General features: G+C 43.5%; 1 long non-coding RNA gene across 1 annotated transcript; it reads right to left on the bottom strand.

Moving 5' to 3' along the window:
* Positions 1-3,675: 3,675 nt before the first annotated feature.
* Positions 3,676-8,909, bottom strand: LOC140624890 (uncharacterized). The gene is made up of 3 exons (XR_012024330.1): positions 8,704-8,909; positions 4,210-4,293; positions 3,676-3,976 (listed from the first exon to the last, which is right to left on the bottom strand). It is a non-coding gene; the product is annotated as an uncharacterized lncRNA (long non-coding RNA).
* Between the last annotated feature and the right edge of the window lie 12,669 nt (positions 8,910-21,578).

The following is a 21,578-nucleotide window of genomic DNA, read 5'->3' on the forward strand; positions in this document are numbered from 1 at the left end:
ATGCTTAAACAAGTTACGTCAAATCCTTTATCTTCAGATAATATCTTGCAGTAAAGATACTGATGCACAGGTTAAACATTGTTAGAGAGTAAATGAGATAATGCCTATAAAACATCTAGTTCAGTGTGAAGGCAGAGTTTTCATTTTATCAAAGGTTAAAACAGATATTGGAAAGTTGTGGCTGTTTAGGAAATTAACTAAAAACCCATGGACTAGTTATTTTGAAAATAGCTGCATCAGAGTGGAAACCATAATGGATCTGATGGCAGATGGCTTGGCTCTAGTTCTCATTCAAAACAGCCTCCCTATACAGGGACACTGGTCTCTCAATTTTTAGAACTATAAATTAGGGATGATGTATACACATCATAATCATGTAAATCAAGGGAAAAGGGCTTCCATGTAAAACAAGTATTATCCTTATACCTGCCCACAAAATAAACTAATTCATAGACCATTCCTGATATGTCAAACAATCCAGGATTTCCATTGTCCAAAAATTGATCATAATTTCTGTTTTGAGGTTTGGTAATGTGTATATCGATAATATTTTTCCATTTTATTGTGTCTTGACCAAATGGAGAAAGATATAGAAATGAGGTTCCTGCCTGGGAGTTTGCCAAATCACATTGATTTTATAATTAAGTGCTATTTCCTACATGAAACATTTAATTCTCCAGCACTCAAGAATTGAAAATAGTGTTGTCACGTTACAAAGAAAGTAAATCATCGTTTGCTTCCTTAAATAAAATATTACTGAGGTTGGTCTGAGATCAATGAAAAGATCATCTATGAAAGGACGACATTTTTCATTCTTTGTCCTAGGAAGATATATGCAAAGCTAATTTTGGATTTTCTAAATCAGGCATCAACAGGCATTTCCCAACATGAATATTTTAGTCTTGAGGACCACAAGGTCTCCATGTTGGAACTGCTCAACACTGCCACTAGACAATATGTAACGTGGGAATGGCTATGATCTAATGAGCTTTGTTTACAAAAACAAGCAGTCAACCCCTGGTGTGTAATTTGTTGACTTCTGTTTTAAGTGATTAAGAAAATGCCTGATGAAAAAATGAATGTTACCCAAGAAAACACTGCCTTTTTAAGAAAAACTAGTTTATCACAAATCTATGACTGAGTTTGTCAGATAATCAAAACTCTAATATAAAGACAAACAAAGGTTGATTCTTACTTGCAGTAGAGACACACTAACTTCTTAAGTAATCCATTTATTTTTTTTCCCCTGGACATACAGACTTTCTTTCAGTGAGATGTGGCCTGCATTTTGGTCAACAGAAACGGGCAAACATTTCTAAATATGTGTCATCTCCAGTCTTGGGTCATAAAAAGCCCCTATGTATCATTCTTACCTAATATGTCCCCATCTATCAGCCAGATGCAGAGGATCCAGTGAAAGACTGAGACTCTAGGAGATGAAGGAGCCCGAGTCACTCCATGAAACAAAAGCCCCAGCCCTTGCCTGCCATCAACTCTACATGCATGGCAATTAACTTCCATTTTACCAGGTCACTGAAACAACAGAGCTGACACTTACCAAGTAGCATTAACTATCATAAAACGTAAATTGGTATGAGAAACTAAATTTGTAAAATCAACTTAATGGGTTCCTGGCAGGTGATGAGGACACAGATACAGCAGACCTCATGACTGGAGACTCCTGCTGTTCTGTGTTAAATGTTCATAAGATGGAGGCCCAAGACACCTTAGGAGTAAGACTGTGTGACAACTAGAGAAGTGATTTCAGAGGAAGTGGCTGGAAAGGGTCAGAATGTGCAGTTGGTTACTCTAGCTGCCTCCAAAAAGGCATTAGAAGACAGAGATGAGCCTAGACAGTGACTGGCTGGCTTTCATGATGAGATCAAGTGCTTTCTAGTTTGTAAAAGAAGATCATTAGAGGTCAAGTAACAGATAAGACTGAAAACATAAAGCCCAGTAAGATTTCTCGGTCGATTCAGATACTGAATCTTGCAGCAAAAATCAGATGATCAGATTAAGGGTGTTATCTGCTTACCCAAGAGCAAATTATTTGAATCACCTTAAATTGTCTACTATTAAAGAGAAGGAGAAAAGAGAAAAGGGAAAGAGAATGGAGGAGAGAAAAAGAGAAATGAGGATGAGAACAAAAGAAGGAAATCACGTTTGAGAATTCTGTGTAGAAAAAACTTGGATGTGGTTACTGGCACATGAACCTGGATGGCAGGAAATAACTTCAAAGTGTCCTAGTTTTGAAAGGGTTTAATTTCCAAAGAAACCACAAACCTGGACCAAAACCTATTTTAGTGTCCAAAGCTCAAAACAACTTTTGGGCCCAAGAGCAGGAAGGAGACTGCAAGAGCTCTCCAGTCCCCAAAGGTGATGGTGATGAACAAAGCCAGCAACGCAGAAGGTAGAGCTAGCAGCCTTGGAGAACACCTCCTAGAAACCAGAACCTAGGGTCGGGTTTGTCTCCCACCCTTCTTTCCCAAATGGGAAGCCACCACACATCCCCAAAACAAAAAGCCTCAAATAGTTCCAGTGCAAACAAAGAAAAAAATTTGATCGCTGTTCATCTGTGCCTGTGGACAGACAGGGGTGCAGACTGCGTATGCACGTGCACACCACGTCCACAGGGAGATGGCTTTTGTTTTTAAAACTGTATTTGTTTATAACTTCTGTAGTTCACAGTCCATGATCTCATCTCAAAAGCTCACTGGGCATGCTTGCTTGCCTTGGACACATCCCAGGTGAGATCCCCCGGCCCACGCACCCCCGCTGATAGTCCTCTCCATAGGATTAGCAAGTCCTCTACTTCTATCCCTGTTCTGGGAGGTGTGTAGAGCAAACCCTCAAACGAAACCACCCAAATCAGGTAAACTTTGGTGCCAACTTGGCTTTGTTGTTCCTCATACAAAACTACCTTCTGAGTGATTGCTCAGTTATAGCTGGCAATACTTAGGATTGACTCTTTTTTTAAAGATTTTATTTATTTATTCACAAGAGACACACAGAGAGAGAGGCAGAAGGAGAAGCAGGCTCCCTGAGGGGAGCCCAATGAGGGACTCGATCCCAGGACCCCAGGATCCATCCTGAGCTGAAGGCAGGTGCTCAACCACTGAGCGTCCCAAGATCTACTCTTCATAAAAATCCAGTATATCAATTTAGTATGTTTATAAGCAGAGGCAAAGAGTAATTTCAATATTTTCTTTCATCATGTATAATGGGGAAGAAAATGCCCTATCTTAGTGCCTGAACTCTAATGCAGAAGAGCACTTTTGATATTGTCAATTATCCAGATATAAAATATATTTTTAATTTATAGTGACTGAACATCTTGGACAATTAAAAATTAATGACCTGAAAAAATAGCAGAAGTGTATTATTTATTTTCATCCCTCTTTGGACTGTATACTCAAAGTGACATGAATTTTAGTATCATTTAATGTAAAGAGTGATTTTCACTTCAGAATTCTCAAGTTCAAATCCCAGAATATTAGAAAGCCAGAAATTCCATATCCTATGTGATACTTTATAATGGTGCGGATACAGAAAATAATTGGAAAAAGCTGATGTATTTCCACAAAACGCTAGTATAAAATATATTCATACTTTTCACTACATTTGCAAATACGATTTTAAATAAAGGCCTTTTAAATCTGACACTAAAAAAGAAAAGCACCACTGATCTGAGGTTTTTATACTCGCATATAATGCCATGTTTTTTATTTAGATGTTTTCACAAACAAGCCAATCCAAAGGACTATTAGCTTGTGTTGGAACAAGAGCTAAGGATTTAATCCACAAAAGCATACACTTAATATTTACCAGTTGCATGGAATCAGAACATTTCCAGGATGTGAATCACAGGAGTGTCCAACATTGTCTCTTGGAGCTTTGGGCAGAAAATTCTCTGGATCTGGTCCAGGATTCACTTTCTCTCATCTCTTTTCTTCACTTTGGTTGTAGTTTGATGTGCCTAAAAGGCAAAAAAAGACAGCTAAGTGGCGGGGAAACACACTCACCTTCTGGTTTTAAATTTTTAGATGGCTTTGAAAAGTTACCACATTTTAAAAGGCAAATGAGAATAAAATAGAAACATCCCGTGGACTTTAAGCTCATCTCATACAACAGATGACAAAGGCCAATGGAATAAGCTTCACAAACACGGAGCAGCAAGGAGAGTGAACACAAGGACAAATGTGTGCTTACCTTAGACGCCACATGACATTGCACGGAGATCTTTGACAGGCGGTGAAGACACAACTTGGCAAAATCAGCAATTATTTTTGGCACCTGCAAAAGAAGTAGTGAAGCAGCAATAATCTGGGCCGCACCACAAGCGCCCCATCACCCTGGGCCTCCGGTGCGGGCACGGTCGGGTGTGTGGAAGCTCCCTAGACACCCCAGCATCACGATAAGCCTTCAACAACGGAGCAGAGAACACGGAGCTCCAACTAGACGCTGTATGTAAATGCAGACACGGATCTTGTACACGTATTTTATTTTTGCCTCTAATAACCTCGAGAATAAAACTGAATTCACTAACAGAATGCCTTCGAGGAGTCCGGCTGCGTGCAACCCCAGCGACCTCACAGCTTTCGGGGCCGCCCTGCTCCAGCAGGCCTCGCCGCCACCAAGTGCTGCTGTGCCCCGCTCCAGGGCTCGCCGAGGCCCGCCTGGCTGCGCCGCCAAGCCATCTGCGTCAGCCGTTCTTGTCACGACTAATTAGGTAGGGCCTCAATTTTCCAGTGTCCACAAAAGCAAATACTCATCTGCATGGATGGGCTATCCTGTCCATAACGCTGCCTTGCGTACATTAAAATCTGCCATGGTTTCAAATCATTTCTTTTTATAATAACCCCTGGCCTAGTTTTAATCAAGTTGTTGATGCTTCAGCTTGACATCTAGTAACACTTTAAGAAAAAGAAAAAAGAAAAGAAAAGAAAAGAAAAGAAAAGAAAAGAAAAGAAGAAAAGAAAAGAAGAAAAGAAAAGAAAAGAAAGAAGAAAGAAAAGAAGAAAGAAAGAAAGAAAGAAAGAAAGAAAGAAAGAAAGAAAGAAAGAAAGAAAGGTGGAAGACTGAGAATTACCTTTAGTAAGAATTTACAGAATCACAGATACACAGCAAATCCATTTTTTAAGTGAAAAAGATATGTCATTGGGAAGATTTTCTTGTATTATAATTTGTGCTAAAAATCATTTGCTTTTGCAAAAAAACTAATGTTAGTTATATCCTTTTTGGTTTCCCTTCTTCTAGTGAATCATTATTGTTTTGGGGTACATAATAATATCCATCTCTCGGGATTAAGCCCAAGAATGAATTAATGTAAATTGTCACTTCATGCTTCTAAATGCGCTGATAAATCCTGGGAGCTCTGCTGCACTTGATGTTTCTTAAAAACCACCTAAACGTTCAAAGGGCTTGATAACTGACATTCAAGAGGTTAAATGTTTAAAGATATTTCTTCTTCATCTACTATTTTTTAAGTTAGCACATTCTATTTTATTTCCAATTTTTTTTTCTCATCAAACCATTGAGAATTGTTTTATAAAGAAACCGACAACTCAAAACACATCTCATGCCGTGTTGTCTAACCCCTTGGACTCACACTTCAGTGTCTGTGTGAGGACTCCAAACTGAGCCAAAAATGCAGGATCAAATCTCAGATTTCCTCATATGAGTGTCTTACCCAAATCAATTGAAGCCACTCAAGGGTAATCAAGGGTACAACTGGAGTTAATAATTTTCATTTAGCTGTAATATCATTGCTTTTTGAATGCTGGCCTCTTGCCTCGTGTATTATGTATTTTTGTTATGCTTAGTCTGCTTAAAATCATAAATTTGAGTCATTTGTAACTTAATATCATAACTAGAAAGTGTTCGCTCTTCACTCTCATCTTGACCCCAACCACTGATGTCTGATATTTAGGCTTCATTTGTCTTTCCAAGAAACTAGGTCTGTATTTTAAATAAAACTGACGACCATCCTACAATGCCTCATGTTTGAACTGACCATTTCTTCACTGAATCCTTAGGAAACACGACGGTCTTCTTCCCCAACAGCCAGCTGCTGAGCACTGTTAGAGAAAATTATAATCTCAGCCAACTGGGCCTTCCAGAAATTCATGCTGTAAAACCGATACTCCTGATGGAAGGTTTTAATTATGCTCCACAAGGGGAGGATTCAAGGTTGACTTGCCTGTTCTCTCACTGCTGTCGCCCCTGTAGCCTGGAACAGAATGTCCTACTTGGTGGGTGCTTAGTGAGTATTTGATGCGTGAATACACTGCAACTGTTCAAATCATCTCTGATATTTTCTGTCCCCACCACCCTTCACTCTCAAGACCATCTCTGCTTCTCTTTTCTTTAAATCACAAGCATGTTGGATGAGACAAGTTAGAATGAACCATATTGGAATGCTTCCAATTTCTAGCAACTTTTTTCAGCATAGCCTCATTCCTTGTACATACCCTTACCTTTTCTCTTCTCTATCCCTGGTCTCTCGAGAAAGCCCAAAGTCTAGGGGCGCCTGGGTTGGTTAAGCATCTGACTCTATCTCAGCTCAGGCCTTGACCTCAGGGTTGTGAGTTTGAACCTCATGTTAGGCTCTGTGCTCAGCATGGAGCCTACTTAAGAATTAAAAAAAAAAAAGTCTAAAGTCTGAAACTCTACTTTGCTACCTTCTCTCATGTTGTCTTCACTTTTTTTATTTTTTTTCCCTCCTCACTCTTAACTCCTTAGAAGCCAACAGTCATAAGAATGACAATGTAACTTGTGGGTCATCTGGTCCATCTTTCTCACATAATCAATGGTAGAACCAAAACAGAGAAGATGGAAGCATTTTTAAGGTCAAAGACAAACCCAGGATTCCAAGACACGTTCTGGACACCTGAGTGGGTTCCTCTCAGTGTCCCACTGTGGTTACCCTTTCCCAGTCACCCACTGCTTCTCTCTTTCTGGAAGAGCAGCTAGAGAAGCCACGCCAGGCCAGAGCGGGCTCGCCCAAAGAAAGAGCACGTAAGCACAGCCTCGCAGAAGAGCCGGGTTAGCCTGGTGTGAAGGCGGGGGGCCGCCTGCAGGGGAGCAGCGGACCAGAGGGCCCCGCCGCCGGGCAGAACTGGGAAACAGACGCCGAGTTCTGAGGTCCTGCTGCGCCTTGCTAACAGCTGACCATGTTGTCGAATGCACTGGAAAGCCGCTGACATGCTGGGCCGGGGGGGCGAGATCATGCCACTGTGTACATGGATGCTCCCTAGAGATGCAGGAAAGAAGCAGCAGGCGTTGTTAAGACACAAACGAACTGTGCCTCTCACGTGTGTGTACAACCACATGGCACCAACGGGTTATCGTGATTTCATCATCTTCAAATAGGTTTCAAAGCTTGGGAGATTATTTTCCCTGTCAAAAACTTTGAACATGTTGTTTTTTCCTTTTTTAATTACAAAACTGCTTAATTATCTACAATGATGCTGAAATAATTAGAACAAAAGTGGATGAGAACTTTCCGTGTTTTGCCTGTTTGGTTGCTTAGGAAATAATCTGCTTTCATCCAGATACAGTAACACGTACATTTATTTTTTGAACAGGTCACGTGAACAGACCCACCTGCTTCTTCCTTGTTACAAAGTTTGCTGGTATTTCTCTCTTTTTATGCGATTGCTTGGCTTCCCAGGAGCTTTTGTGCGCCTTCACCTTTAAGATACTTCCCGGACAACAAATTCTAAATATTCTCTTACTCTCTCTTTCCAGTTCTTAGTCTCTTACAAGGAGTAAAGTGTGAAGTATTTTTACATTTTTAAAATGACTGAACTTTGCTCTCAAATAAAGATTCGGAAAATATTCTCAGGGGGCTCCTGGGTGGCTCAGCGGTTGAGCGACCACCTTCAGCCCAGGCGGTGATCCTGGGGTCCGGGGATCAAGTCCCCCATCCGGCTCCCCGTCCTAGGGAGCCTGCTTCTCCCTCTGCCTGGGTCTCTGCCTTTCTCTGTGTCTCTCATGAATAAATAAATAAAATCTTTTTTTAAAAAAAGAAAATATTCTCATCTCAGATACCGATTTTATATAATGAGATCTTCTCCAAACACACCCTTGTAACAGCTTCTAGTTCTTAAATTCACGACTGTAACGTCTTACTCCCCAACGTGGCTGCACATCAGCACCATTTGCCCAGCTGCCCCCGCTGCTGCTGCTGCTGCTTCGAGGCTAAGCCCAGCATGGAGCCCAACATGGGACTTGAACTCATGACCCTGAAGTCACACATTTCCACAGTGTAGGGTGTCCCCCCCCGGGGGGGGGGGCATGGCCGCGGCCTCCCCATCTCGGGTGGCCTGTTGGGCAAGGTGCTCAGTGTCCCAGATTGCATGTCTTGGGGTTTGCCCAACGCTGGGGGTGGGGTGGCCGCCCCGGGGAGGGAAATGCGGTCCTGGCGGCCCCGTGTGCCCCGTGGGGCCCGGAGTCCAGGTCCAGGCCCAGGTATGAGGGGGGCAGGTGCCCGGGCTGCCGTGTAGAAGGGAGGCCGGTGCCCAGCAGGTAAAGGCCGTGTAACGCCGCGGCGCAGAGGCTGCGGGACGGGGAGGGCCGTGCTGGGGGGGGGGCCTTCCCTCCGGATTCCCCTCCTGCGGGCGCAGCGGCTCCCGTGGCCTCCGCCCTCCCCGCGGGCACGATCCCAGCGCCGCGGCCCGGGGCGGGGGGCGCAGCCGTCACCTGGTCGGTGCAGGAACGCGTCGCTACCGGCCAGTTCTCCGGGTCCCACTGCCCACGCGGCAGGCGGGCGTGGGGCGAAGCCCGTTCTGTTCCCCTTTAATGGCGGTTCATGCGAGGAAACTGCGCGTGTCGGAGGCGGCTTCTGGGGCGCCGGCCCCCCCGCAGATCCTCGGCCGCGCCCAGGGCCCACCTCTGCCCCGCGCCCCACTAGGGCGTGGCCTTTCCACGCGGCCGCGCCAGAAGCTTCTTCCGCTTCCCTTTGTCACCAGAGCCCTGCGCCCGCGGACGTGACCGGCGGCCCCGAGAGGATGCTGCGGGGATCCCGCGGCCTCCGCACCTGCTGGCCCTTCGGAGGGAGCCCCCGCCCGCGGCCGCCGGGCGCTGACGGCCCCGCCCTCGGGAAACCGGGTGGGGCCCGGCTCCGTCCTGTGTCCTCGTCCCGCGGCACGAGCTCTGAGCAGCGGAGCTGCCGCCTCCATGGACCAGCTTACACGTTGTGGCACATACGCGGTCAGGGAGGCGACAGGGCAGTGGGCCACAGGGCCGGCTAAGCCCGTCCCCACCGCACCCCCATCCCGCCCCGTCCCGCCCCATCCATACCCCCGCTCCCCCGTCCCCTCCCGTCCCCCATCCCATCCCCCATCCCCCCGTCCCATCCCATTCCCCCAGTCCCCCCATTCACCCCCCCGCCCCGTCCCGCCCCATCCATGCCCCACTCCACTGTCCCCTCCCGTCCCCCGTCCCATCCCCCCATCCCATCCCCCTCGCCCCGCCCCACCCCCATCCCATCCCCTGTCCCGTCCCCTCCCATCCCCCATCCCACCCTATCTCCCCATCCCCCCGCCCCGTCCCGCCCCATCCCATCCCCCCCGCTCCCCCGTCCCCTCCCATCCCCCCGTCCCCCCCGTCCCATCCCCCTCGCCCCGTCCCCTCCCATCCCATCCCCCCCAGTCCCCCCGTCCCCCTGCCCCGCTCTGCCCCGGGTCCCATCCCATCCCTCCCCACCCCCCTCCGTGCCGCCGGCGCCGCCAGGCCCTCCGCCACCCGGGACCCTCCTTCCGGGTGGCTCCCCGGCCCCACGCGAACTCGCTGCGCGGCCCCTCCACTTAGCGCAAAGCACCCGCGGGGTGCCGTCGCCCTACCGGGTCGCAGACCCCGCAGGTGCCCGGGCGCGGGGCGTGGGTGTCCAGATTGCTCTAGCTTAGCTGGTCTTTGGGGGGACGCCGGGTTACCGACGACGTTTTGCCACGCGGCTCCGGCCCTGGCTCCCTGCCTCCTTCTCCCGTCCGGCTGCGCAGGCCGGACCACCCGAGTTACAGGTGCGGCCGCTGGGGCGGGGGCGGGGGCGGGGGCGGGGGTCCCCCGCAGGTCTCGGTTCACCTGGAGGGGCGGGCGCGGGAGCGGGCGCGGTCGGGTGGGCGGAGGCTTCCCCGGGGCCCCCCTCCCCAGCCGGGCGCGGTCCTGGAGGCCTTCACGCCTGGCCCGGAGCACGTGCGTCCCTGTTCCCGTCCCCGCGGGAGCGGCCCTGCACCCGCCACGCCGAGGCATGTGGGGTCCCCCGGTTGTCCCGCCTTCTCAGCCCTTTGTTGAAAGAATGGGAGGGAGCGAGGTTCAGTTTAGCTTTTCTAATTCCTCTGAAGGAGCCAGACGTCTTGACTGAGCTTAAAAGCTGCGATACGGAGCAGTAATTTGCATTTCCTACCTCTCCCCTCGGGACGCTTGAAGCAATTCTGAGATACAATCTGCTAAGGAATAGACTTTGGACTTTGTTTTACTAACTATGGTTTCTTTTTTAGAAAAGAAGATTTTGGGCAGCCCGGGTTGGGGGGCGGGGGGGAGCGGCCAGCGGTTTAGCGCCGCCTTGGGCCCAGGGCGTGATCCTGGAGGCCGGGGATCGAGTCCCGCGTCGGGCTCCCTGCATGGAGCCTGCTTCTCCTTCTCCCTCTGCCTGGGTCTCTGCCTCTCTCTCTCTCTCTCTCTCTCTCTCTCTCATGAATAAATAAATAAAATCTTAAAAAAAAAGATTTTAGTGACAACTTGACAACTTATCCTAATAAAGGTTCAAATACATTTTATACATTTTATATTAGGGTAAAAACTAAAGTCTTGTAAAAAAAAAAAAAAACTCTACATAAAATGTTTCAAACTCTCCAAACAGAGGGAGGGGACCAGCTTGTAGGTGAGGGTAATTAAGGAAAGCTAGGGTGTCGGGTGAGGAAGCGCCCTCACCGAGCAGCACGGAGCCTCCAGAATCGTCGGTGCCCCCCAGCCCGAGCAAGGGACGCGTCAGTGATCCTGTTCTGTCTCCTTGACCTTGTGCTTGTCCCCCGCACAGCTTGTCGTGGGTTTGACAGTGACCGAAGGCGATAGCTGCCTTAGCAGGTCATCCCTTAACCTTCATCCTCAGCACTCAAGCAACCTAGCTCACGTGGATATACATTTTGGAATATTTTTTGTCATTAGATTTTAGTGGGCTTTTGAGAACATTATCAGTAAAGAAAAATATGGACAGTGGGTTCCTTAATATTTGTGAATTCTACATATATTTCCTCTAATTTCCTGGCAATGGTTCAGCTGACACTTAAATTTTTCACTATAAGAGGAAATTTGATTCCCATTTTCTTTTTGACCTTTCTTATTAACTGAGCATAAATAAAATGCTTTCACACTGTCTACTTTCTATGATAGCTGACAGGAGCTGAAAGGAGAAAAACAAACTGAAAAAAAAAACATGTGCTAAATACATAAAAATATAGATATGTACTATATATCCATATATTATATATGCAATGTTAATATTTAAATTATATATTTATTAAATATTAATATATATATATTTTTTTACCTGGGTGGCTCAGTAGTTGAGCATCTGTAAATATTAATATATTAAATACTTTTATTAATATGATTAAAATATATTATTTTAATTAAATTATAATTAACTTATTAAATATGCTAACTCAATATAGAACTTAAATATCTTAAATATTTAATATAATTAATATATGAATATACGTAAATAAAGGTGACTGAGTGGCTCAGTTGGTTGAGCATCTACGTCCTGATTTCGGCTTAGGTCGTGATCTCAGGATGGAGCCCCGTGTAGGCCTCTGCACCCCGCACAGTATCTGCTTGACATTCTTCCCTCTTCCCTCTCCCTCCCCCTCTGCTGTTTCCCACCTCCCCCTCTCTCACTCTGGCATCCTCTCTCTCTGTCTCTCTAAAATAAATAAATAAAAAAATCTTATTAAAAATAAATAAATATACACAAATATAAATGTATAAAAAAGAAAAAATATGTAGGGTCATACAGGTAGCCCCACTTTTCAGAAGCATATGTTATTCCTGTGCTAACCTAGGTAGGAAAGACCTATGTTAGCATCTGTTTTTGCTGACCAAAAGAAATCCAAATAGGATATTTGCTTTTATGGGAAAAAGTCAGGAAGTGAAAATAGCACTCAGCATTTGTTTTGCAGCAGGTCGTTGTAGAGGAGGGCGCGTCCCTGACAGCAGGGTTGGCCATGACAGCAGGGGTGGCCCTGCCAGGCCCCTTCCCCAGGAACTGCACCTGCTCTCTGCACTCAGCTGCCACAGCTGTGAGCATCAGTGCCTTATCTCAATGTATTTTGTGCATCCAGTAGCAAGATGTATCCTAAAGTATCAAAAAAAGCCTAAGAGGTTATTTTTGGGGTCAAAAAAATCCCGTATAAAATAACTAGTAACTGCTTCTTTGCTTTACACCCACCTCTTGGCTTAGGAAAACCTAGGAGTAGGAATGCTCTACTTTTGGGAACCTATATATTGACGTGTGCTCTGTAATTCCTGCATCTTTTGTTTCTTACATAAAGACGACTGCACTGAGAATACTTCCATCCATTCTAATCCATTTATAATGACCTCAGATCACATGCCAGCAAAGGCTTACCAGCAGGAAACTTTGATGGGGCTGAGGAGTGCCTGGCGCGGTTTTGCTGGTTGCCAGTGTCCAGAGCAATCTTTGAGTACAAGTAAGTCAGAGAAATGGCCATCTTCAAGATGAGTTCATACACTCTACTGAGTTACTTATACTCAAATAGTTGCCAAATATCACCACTTTTTTGCACATTTATTTTACCCTTTGAGTTTTCAGATTTTCAAGGAACGATCAATTCACATTCATTTTATGCCTTTTCTTGCAGAGCACAGATGTAAACACTAAGTCCCAAGGTGACATTCTTGTTTTTAACAGTGAAATTGAATCATGGACATTATTAACTCCAAGTTCTACATAAGTAACAGCAACTTCTCTCCAAATTTGGTAAGTAGAGGCACTTTCACACTTAGAGCTGTGCCTGTTTATGCACAGTGCACAGCAGTTTGGGCTTTCCAAATGAATGTAGTGACTTCTGAAACCACAGATCTTGAGGCATTTGTTTTTTGCTGTCAGCAAAAAAGCATAGTTGCTGGGCCCCGGGCGGCTCGGTGGGCCAAGCATCTACCTTGGGCTTAGGTCATGACCCGGGGGCCTGGGCGGGAGCCCACCCTGGGCTGCCCGCTCAGTTGGGGGGTCGGCTCTCCCTCTCCCTCCGCCCCTCCCTCCTCTCGTGCTCACTGTCTCTCTCTGTCTCCAATAAATAAATAAAATCTTTTTAAAATATACACTTTAAGTCAACTTGGGGAGGTATTGTTTCTCTAGCTTTATTTTCATATAACCAGAATATTTGGTGATACCTGCCCCAACCAGGTAACTATATAGAACAATTCCCCTAGGGGGCGCCCGCATGGCTCAGTTGGTTGAACTTCCAACTCGATTTCAGCCCTGATCTTGATCTCAGGATCGTGGGTTCAAGCCTCACGGCCGCCATGGAGCCTACTTTAAAAAAGATAAATAAAAAGAACAAGACAGATAGGATTCTTTAATCATGAATACAATAAAAACTTTGTAAAACCTCTCAAAACCCAGGTTCTTCAATGAGAGTCTAAATGACATATTTATTTGTGTAAAATGTATTATATAATAGATTTGATACTGCACACAAAGCCTTAATGATAACCTTTACTTGAGGTGAATCAGAAAATAACCTATTTCCAGTTGTATCCTCTTCTGACTGGTCTGATCAGGGCTGTCCCATTGTTGCTTCGGGGACTACGGAAGTTATCACCCGTAGGTCTTCCTCTTTGCTAATTAATCCCGGTTTTGATTTTCTGAACTTGCAAGTGGAGCATGCTGAGTACATCATCCGTCTGGGCAGTAGGTCTTCCCCGCCTTTTTGACTTCTGGATCTGAGCCTCATTAAAGACTCTCTATGGGCTGTTGCTACATGCAGGAGAGGGATTTTACATGTTTGGGGGGAGAAGTCTCTTTCTTTTTGAAAGTAAATTTCCAATTGGTGAGCACCATGTCATGCCTTAGGTAACCCTCTGCACCCCCTGGAAACAGTGACTGAAGAAGTCATCGCTCATACCCTAGCATATGTGGATTGCAAATGTCATATGGCTCTGCCTTCTAAAAATCAGCATTAGGGGAACAATCTCAATCCCAATAATATTTTCATACTGAGCAATGATTGTCTTTCTATAATTGTCAGATGAAAAGACTACAGACGCCAATTACAGAAAATGTGTAATATCTTTACTATTAATTCACATATCTTGCAAGAATATAAGATGGTGTCTTTTTCACAGTATCTGGGCAATTTGGGTCTTTTGTTTGTTTTTCACAAATTCTGAATTTTTACTAATGTCTGAAAGTTCACTGTGAAATCCTTGGGGTTAGAACTTGGTGGGGGGGCTTTTATATTACATGCTTAAAATGCAAAGTACATTTTTTGGAGTTCTATAAATGAATATATTTTAACAAACAAACAAGAAGACTGACATTATTGTTCATCAAAGCTGTCTTGTAAAAGAACTTCCTGATGGCAGAAATGATGATGCCACAAAGGGAGATCGTGTAGTCTCTAATTAAAAACAGGCAGCATATCTGCCCTGTAGTGTTCTCTACTTATAAGCAAGTCAACGGCTTGATTATGTAATTGCTTCAGATCCTTACAAGCATATATGTTATGATCTGGTTTACATCACAGCCTCTGTGATTTGAACTTTTAAAAACAGATCCTACTAATTCCACTTCCTTTCATTTGCCTCACTTTTTATATGGGTTTGCAGCAGCACTAGCAACACTAATCTTGAATAATGCACCAAGATACACGAGTAATGTATTATGTCAAATTAACACAAAAACTCCAACACTCTTTATTCTTCCCCATAGTTCATTTTAATTAAAAATGTATTCCTAAATACTTCCTTGATTAGGGACTAATGCTCTATTAATTTGAAACACATCTGCTGAGAACAGAGTAAATTCAGAGAGAGAAACTGACATTACATGAAACATAACTTATCACCCTGAAGAATACATTATGCCACTGTTCACCATGCATGCAGGCTTTCCATTATGCATTAAAATGCACAATGTGAGCATAATGACAGATTTGGGGGAAAAGGCTGTAGCAAAGCAGACTCATGAGGGATACTGTGCAGGTATGTATGCTAATAGTAGAAAAACATTTACAATTTGCACTACCTAGAGAAAAATAAGCATGATGGATGAAGAGATGTTCCACAGAAATGTTTTCTAAAATGCAGTCATTGATTTCTTAGTGACTGAAAATTTACATCAATTTATCAGTGACTCTCTTAAGATTACTGAACACCAGCTGTATGTTAAACATTTAAAACTTTGGAAAAGCAAGAAATAAAAATAAACCAAAAAACTAGGAAACTCAGTTTCATCCATCAGGGTGTTTACAGTCAAACTGAAGAGGTAAACAGTAACATTTGACAACCTTAAAATATTTATAAGCATTTTCAAACAGACAATTTTTTTTAAAGATTTTATTTATTCATTCATGAGAGACACAGAGAGAGAGAGAAAAAGAGAGGGGCAGAGACACAGGCAGAGGGAGAAGCAGACTCCATGCAGGGAGCCCAACGTGGGACTCGATCCTGGGTCTCCAGGATCAGGCCCTGGGCTGAAGACAGTGCTAAACCGCTGAGCCACCCGGACTGCCCTCAAACAGAAAATTTTAAAAAATTATTTACTGAGAACTGGGACCCCTTGGTGGCTCAGTGGGTTTAGCCTTCGACTCTTTTTTTTTTTAATAATAAATTTATTTTTTATTGGTGTTCAATTTGCCAACATACAGAATAACACCCAGTGCTCATCCTGTCAAGCGCCCCCCTCAGTGTCCATCACCCACTCACCCCCACCCCCCACCATCCTCCCCTCCCACCACCCCTAGTTCGTTTCCCAGAGTTAGGAGTCTTTATGTTCTGTCTCCATTTCTGATATTTCCCACCCTTCTCTTTTCCCTTCCCTTCTATTCCCTTTCACTATTATTTATATTCCCCAAATGAATGAGAACATACAATGTTTGTCCTTCTCCAATTGACTCACTTCACTCAGCATCATACCCTCCAGTTCCATCCACGTTGAAGCAAATGGTGGGTATTTGTCCTTTCTAATGGCTGAGGAATATTCCATTGTATACATAGACCACAGCTTCTTTATCCATTCATCTTTCGATGGAAACCGAGGCTCCTTCCACAGTTTGGCTACTGTGGCCATTGCTGCTAAAACATTGGGGTACAGGTGTCCCAGCGTTTCACTGCATCTGTTTCTTTGGGATAAATCCCTAGCAGTGCAATTGCTGGGTCTTAGGGCAGGTCTATTTTTAACTCTTTGAGGAACCTCCACACAGTTTTCCAGAGTGGCTGCACCAGTTCACATTCCCCCCAACAGTGCAAGAGGGTTCCCTTTTCTCCGCATCCTCTCCAACATTTGTGGTTTCCTGCCTTGTTAATTTTCCCCATTCTCACTGGGTGAGGTGGGATCTCATTGTGGTTTGGATTTGTATTTCCCTGATGGCAAGTGATGCAGAGCATTTTCTCATATGCATGTTGGCCATGTCTATGTCTTCCTCTGTGAGATTTCAGTTCATGTCTTTTGCCCATTTCGTGATTGGATTGTTTGTTTCTTTGGTGTCGAGTTAAACTCAACTTAAAGAATAAGTTCTTTATAGATCTTGGAAACTAGTCCTTTATCTGATATGTCATTTGCAAATATCTTCTCCCATCTGTAGGTTGTCTTTTAGTTTTGTTGACTGTATCCTTTGCTGTGCAAAAGCTTCTTATCTGGATGAAGTCCCAATAGTTCATTTTTGCTTTTGTTTCTTTTGCCTTCGTGGATGTATCTTGCAAGAAGTTACTGTGGCCAAGATCAAAAAGGGTGTTGCCTGTGTTCTCCTCTAGGATTTTGATGGAATCTTGTCTCACATTTAGATCTTTCATCCATTTTGAGTTTATCTTTGTGTCTGGTGCAAGAGAGTGGTCTAGTTTCATTCTTCTGCATGTGGATGTCCAATTTTCCCAGCACCATTTACTGAAGAGACTGTCTTTCTTCCAGTGGATAGTCTTTCCTCCTTTATCAAATATTAGTTGACCATAAAGTTCAGGGTCCACTTCTGGGTTCTCTATTCTTTTCCATTGATCCACGTGTCTGTTTTTGTGCCAGTACCGAACTGTCTTGATGACCACAGCTTTGTAGTACAACCTGAAATCTGGCATTGTGAGGCCCCAGCTATGGTTTTCTTTTTAAAAATTCCCCTGGCTATTCGAGGTCTTTTCTGATTCCACACAAATCTTAAAATAATTTGTTCTAACTCTCTGAAGAAAGAATTATAGACCAATATCCCTGATGAACATGGATGCAAAAATTCTCAACAAGATACTAGCCAATAGGATCCAACAGTACATTAAGAAAATTATTCACCATGACCAAGTAGGATTTATTCCCGGGACACAAGGCTGGTTCAACACTCATAAAACAATCAATGTGATTCATCATATCAGCAAGAGAAAAAGCAAGAACCATATGATCCTCTCATTAGATGCAGAGAAAGCATTTGACAAAATAGAGCATCCATTCCTGATCAAAACTCTTCAGAGTGTAGGGATAGAGGGAACATTCCTCAGCATCTTAAAAGTCATCTACGAAAAGCCCACAGCAAATATCATTCTCAATGGGGAAGCACTGGGAGCCTTTCCCCTAAGATCAGGAACACGACAGGGATGTCCACTCTCACCACTGCTGTTCAACATAGTACTGGAAGTCCTAGCCTCAGCAATCAGACAACAAAAAGACATTAAAGGCATTCAAATTGGCAAAGAAGAAGTCAAACTCTCCCTCTTCACCGATGACATGATACTCTACCTAGAAAACCCAAAAGCCTCCACCCCAAGATTGCTAGAACTCATACAGCAATTTGGCAGTGTGGCAGGATACAAAATCAATGCCCAGAAGTCAGTGACATTTCTATACACTAACAATGAGACTGAAGAAAGAGAAATTAAGGAGTCAATCCCATTTACAATTACACCCCAAAGCATAAGATACCTAGGAATAAACCTAACCAAAGAGGTCAAGGATCTATACCCTAAAAACTATAGAACACTTCTGAAAGAAATTGAGGAAGACACAAACAGATGGAAAAATATTCCATGCTCATGGATTGGCATAATTAATATTGTGAAAATGTCAATGTTACCCAGGGCAATTTACACGTTTAAAGCCTTCGACTCTTGATTTCGGCTCAGGTTGTGATCTCAGGGTTGGATGGAGCCTGTGTCATGCTCTGAGCTGGGTGTGAGCCCTGCTTAAGATTCTCTCTCCTTCTCCCTCTGTCTCTGTCTCTCTCTGTATCATCCCCCAAAAAATTAATATAAAAAATAAATTATTTACTGAGAACTTAAAGAGGTAAGTTTCTTTCTTTCTTTCTTTCTTTCTTTCTTTCTTTCTTTCTTTCTTCTTTCTTTTTTCTTTCTTTCTTTCTTTCTTTCTTTCTTTCTTTCTTTCTTTCTTTCTTTCTTTCTTTTTCTTTCTTTAAGATTTTATTGATTTGTTCATGAGAGACACACAGAAAGAGGCAGAGACACAGGCAGAGAAGCAAGCACCCCCTGAGCAGGGACCCCGATGCGGGACTTGATCCTGGGACCCATCTGAAAGCAGACACTCAACCACTGAGCCACTCAGGTGTCCCTAAAGGGGTAGATTCAAGCTAGAATATGAAATTCAATGAGAGCTTTCTATTAAGTGAAAAGAGAAAGCCATTCCACCTGTAGCATAATAACGTCCACGTCAGATTAAGTATTCAAGGGGTTAATGAGGAAGGAAATGAAAAGACGTGATAGAAAATATGTTTTGTAAAGTGGAAAAAAAGTGAGTTTCAGTGAAATAGGCTAACGACGTGGGGAGTGAGTAGCCGAGGAGTCAGTGATAACTGGTGCTACGTGAACTTTAATGTCAGGCTACACATCGTAATCGCTACCAAAGCTGCCCTGCCACCGAAAGGCAGAGGAAACTGCATAAGAGAAACGTGTGGCTCGTGGGAACGCAACCAGTGGATGATTTTAGAGCCACTAGCCAAGGAATCTTTGAGGGACAGCCTGAAGTATGTAAATGTGCAGCAGTAATGTGACTTTCGTCAGGTGACTTATCAGACAAAAGAAGAAGTAGAGTGGGGAAGGCCTGGCCAGAGCCCACCTATCCCCAAAACAGGTCCCTACACTCAGGGGAGCACTGAGCCATGGGAAGGAAGTCAGCCTCATTGAAAACCTCTGCCATCAGGGGAAACAATCGTCGGCGGGATAGGATGACAGAAGTTATTTCTGATCATGAACTTGAGATTCAAGTATTTCTTATGTACAGGCAAGTAGCCTCGGCCTTACCTGCATGTATTTTGTTTTGCTTAGTTTTTTACTGTAGCCTGAGGTATGTAAACATATTTTATAATAATCAGAATAATTTAATTATCATTTTAACAAAACAAAAAATTCTAATTCTTTCTTTCTCCATATGGCATAGACAAAACTCATTGGGCAGATGTTGATACCGTCAGTCCAGAATTAAAAAAAAAAAAAAAAAAAGTTTGAAAGGTTTAAGTAATCTGCAAAGAAAAACAGCCAGAGTGAAGAAATCAGGCATTAATCCTCTGTTTTTCTAACTCCAAACCATGGTCTGGAATAATCTGAAAATTTGATTTTGTTTAAATTATAAATACGAGTCAAGGGAGGAAAGGAAGGAAGAAAGGAAAGAGGGAGAGAAGAAGATGGAAGGAAGGAAAAGGGAGAAAAGACAAATAAATTAAAATAGCCCTTAGTTGTTGGTTGGAATCTATTTTAGTTGATATATTTGTAAGCAATTTTATCAAGTTATACTAGAGAATATACCCATTGTATCTCACCACTGACTTCACTATTGCAAATTTATAGTAATTCCTGAAGACAGGTATTGAGAATCCTCTTTTTTAAAAGTTTGACTATTCTAATTCATTTGTTTTTCCAGAAAATTTTACTACTAGCTGTCAACTCTACAAATTATAGATATTCGTGTACATAAATACACACATTTATAGACGTGTATGCATGTGTGTATACATGTATGTTGCAGATATACATACATACCTGTTTCTTGCTGAGATCAATTTCAGGATAATTGACATTAATAACATTGACTCCTCCATCCATTATTACATGATTTCTTCATTTACGATCTTCTTTAATTGCTTTCATCAGAGTTTTCTGGTTTTTCGCCCTACAGATTGGGCACATACATCTTTGGATTTATACTTTAGCATCTCTCTCTTTTTTTTAGTGCTATTTCTAAAAGCACACTTTTTAAAATTTAATTTCTAATTATTCATTCTAAAAAATCCAAAATTATTTCTTATGTTGAGTTTTTTATAGAAGTGTTGGGATTTTCTCTGTAGACAATCATGATATCTGTGAGCAGACAGTTTTGTTTCTCCTTTTCCAATGTGTGCTTTTTTTCTTTCTTTCTTTTTTTTTTTTTTAACATATTGTGAAGTAAAAGGTCCTATCACAGTGTTGAATAAGATGCAGTGAAATGCCAGGACACCTGTGCCCCAGTGTTCACAGCAGCAATGTCCACAAGAGCCAAACTGTGGAGTCTCAGTGTCCTTCGACAGATGATGGATAAAGAAGCTGTGGTCTGTGTATACAATGGGGTAGTCCTCAGCCATCAGAAAGGATGAATACACACCATGTGCTTTGACGTGGATGGACCTGGAGGGTATGATGCTGAGTGAAGTCAATCAGAGAAAGGCAATCACCATATGGTTTCACTCATACGGGGAATATAAGAAATAGTGAAAGGGATTACAGGGGAAAGGAGGGGAACTGAGTGGGAAAAATTAGAGAGGGAGACAAACCATGAGTGACTCCTAACTCTGAGAAACGAACAAGGGGAAGTGGAAGGGGAGATGGGCAGGGGGGTTGGGGTGACCGGGTGACGGGCACTGAGGGCGGCACTTGAGGGCAAGAGCACTGAGTATTATACTATATGTTGGAAAATTGAATTTATTTTAAGATTTTATTTATTCGTGAGAGACACAGAGAGAAAGAGAGAGAGGCAGAGACACAGGCAGAGGGAGAAGCAGGCTCCATGCAGGGAGCCCGATGTGGGACTTGATCCTGGGTCTCTAGGATCAGGCCCTGGGTTGAAGGTGGTGCTAAACCGCTGAGCCACCTGGGCTGCCTGGCAAATTGAATTTAAATAAAATATATTTTTAAAAAGGAACTTGAGATCATTGTAAGTCTTTGTTCCAACCTACTGCAATGAAACAGGAGGTTAGCTGTAGTCTTTTGGTTTTGTTGTTTTGTTTTAGGAGATGCCTTTTACCAGGTTGGGGAAATTGTCTTCTCTTCCTAGTTTGCTAAGAATTCTTATAATAAATGGATATTGAATTTTGCCAATTTTCTTTTACACCTATTAAGTTTATCCTCTTTTTTTCTCATTCAATTTGTTGAACATGGTA

This window comes from Canis lupus, chromosome 35 (genome assembly GCF_048164855.1).
Source record: "Canis lupus baileyi chromosome 35, mCanLup2.hap1, whole genome shotgun sequence".
Classification (NCBI taxonomy): domain Eukaryota; kingdom Metazoa; phylum Chordata; class Mammalia; order Carnivora; family Canidae; genus Canis; species Canis lupus.